The 2,409-nt window shown below is 36.1% G+C and overlaps 1 long non-coding RNA gene across 1 annotated transcript; it reads right to left on the bottom strand.

Annotated features, from left to right (window-relative positions):
* Nucleotides 1–1,317: 1,317 nt before the first annotated feature.
* On the bottom strand, nucleotides 1,318–2,006 carry LOC114272137 (uncharacterized). The gene is made up of 3 exons (XR_003632555.2): nucleotides 1,867–2,006; nucleotides 1,695–1,748; nucleotides 1,318–1,427 (listed from the first exon to the last, which is right to left on the bottom strand). It is a non-coding gene; the product is annotated as an uncharacterized LOC114272137 (long non-coding RNA).
* Nucleotides 2,007–2,409: the final 403 nt, after the last annotated feature.

Genomic DNA, 2,409 nt, shown 5'->3' with positions numbered 1-2,409 from the left:
TAGTTTTGGGTCTTTGATTAGCAAAAGCTATTGGGAATTTGGGACAAAAGTACAACATTTCACACTCTCAGTTGCCATGGAATGCAAAAGATCGGAACATTTCCCCATCAATCATAAACATTACAACACAACTTTATTTCTTTACGATCGTGTCAAGGACAAAGAGAGACAGACACAGAGAGAGAATAGAATCAACGTAATTTCAAATGGATGTTCTTCGAAAATCCTAGGGAAAAAAAAAGGAATTAGATTTACATATAATTCATCATTGCCAACTCAATTTTGGAACTTTCAAACAGATGGATATTGTTGGGCTTTTCTGGCAGTGCAAGGTACTTTAACCGTTTCTCCATCTCCTCCAACTGAGACCTGCTTCTATGAATTTCTTGTTGAATTTCCTGTTATTCACGTGAACTGATTATTATTATTTTTAAATGAAAATAAAAAATAAAAAAATAAACTGATGAAATTTATGGTGGTGTTGTGCATGAGAGATGCTGAAATACCTCAAGTTGGGAGTCTGCATTTACTGGCCTGCTTCATATGACAGGAAGGAAAACAACAAAACTAGTTTAAATATATATATATATATATATATGTGTGTGTGTGTGTGGAGAAACTGTATGTTATTAAAATTAGGCCTTTAATCCAAAGGCATTGATAAAGACTTATTGAAACAAACAGTGTGCAGTACATGGGTTTTCGAGAACCAAAGAATCTTTTTACCTGGCTGCTCCTTCTTGATAGTTGTTGTGATCTTTCAACTTGGCTAGAGCCCTCTGCAGATACTGAAACATTTAAAAATTTCATTATTGAAACATTTAAAGTAATAGCTTGATGTTGATTGGAATCGATTCAACACTGCAATTTAGGGAAGAGAGTGTACCTCTTGGTTATGCAGCCTTATATGATTGCATTTTGAAGGATATGCAAAACACACATCAGTAATGAATCAACATATAGATAAAACCAAAAGAAAAAACAAAACAAGAAGTTAAATGTTTTAAACCTGATCAGTCATGATCATCAAATGACCATATCTCAAAGTCTTCACACTATCATACTGTTTTCTATGCTGAAGTCCAAGAATCTGCTTGATGCTTTGAATTTCAACCCGTCAAAATTAAACATTAAGTTTCATCAATACAGTGTACATTATATACATCCTATTTATAGAACTACATTCCAATTCGAACAACATCTGTACCTGCTGAAACTGCCCTTCGGTAAGACTGACACATATCTCCCATGGTGCAAATTCTTACACTAATATGTTGTAGTTGTTCCCCTGGTGCAAATTCTTACACTAATTTATACCAGAATTAGTGTAGCCTCCTCTTGGTGAGTCGAATAACGTTGTATATGCATTGAGTAGGTGATCTTTGTGGTTGACTGTGATGAGTACACAAGTGGTAGGCTTTGAAGAGCTGAAAAATTAGTATGCAACAGATCTATATTTTAGCCCTGTTGTAGTTAAATTACAAGGACCATAAGGAAGAAGCTGCCATACATAATGAAGGACCAGTTGTCCATTCCAAAGGGAGCATTATAGGTGCAAATTATCAATGAGCTTCATGACAAGCTTAGGTAGTCAAAGTTAGGGTCCGAAATTTAACAACATAGATGCTCCCTTCTTATGAAAGAGAGATGTAAATTGAAAAAAAAAAAAAAAAAAAAGAGAGAGAGACAGCCACCTTGTCAAGAGTAAGAGCCAAATTCTGAAGCCTTTGGTTGTAGACTCCCTCGGCCTGTCTCATGCAAAAAGAAAACAGAATATCAAAGATTGTAATTGAAAGAATACCCTCACATGTACAATACTTGAGTCTAAGCTCAGGAACGGGGGGTTGCTGTCCGTAAAACATTCACCTGGACCTCAGCATCACTTTTCTCAACTTCAATGGAGATATCTGCAAAGTATTTCCTCCTCTTCCAAATTATGCTTCAGAATCTCCTCAGGAAGCTTAGTTCGTTCAAAATTGATAAACCTCACCTTCACACAAGATGAATGCATCAGACAAATAGAATCTTTAAAAGGTTAAACTCACAAACCCAAGCTATATATAGCATAGATATATACCAGTCAAGCTGAGTAAGCAATCAGCCAATCAAGTAATCCCCTAAGTAAACAACTTCCCAAACCAGCCCTATCCAAGTAAATATAATCTTCTTCAGATACAAAATTTAATTCACAAGCCTCTACTAACAAGTAGTGTCGATCCAGTATTCCATGCCCCTCCTTCAGCACCTAGTGCACATCAGAATTCAGTTAGAAGAAAATAAATCTATTTCCAGTGCCTGTGAAGTGCTGCACCTGCTTATTCAGAGTGCTAAGGAGAACATCTTCAACAAACAAATGCTTATCAAGAATCGTCCAATCCGATCCCTCCAGCATAGAATCGAGTAGAAGAT

This window comes from Camellia sinensis, chromosome 3, assembly GCF_055761805.1.
Source record: "Camellia sinensis isolate YWXY chromosome 3, ASM5576180v1, whole genome shotgun sequence".
NCBI classification, from domain to species: Eukaryota; Viridiplantae; Streptophyta; class Magnoliopsida; order Ericales; family Theaceae; genus Camellia; species Camellia sinensis.
The sequence above is the reverse complement of the archived record's forward strand: the minus strand, read 5'-3'. Positions and strand labels throughout refer to the sequence as shown.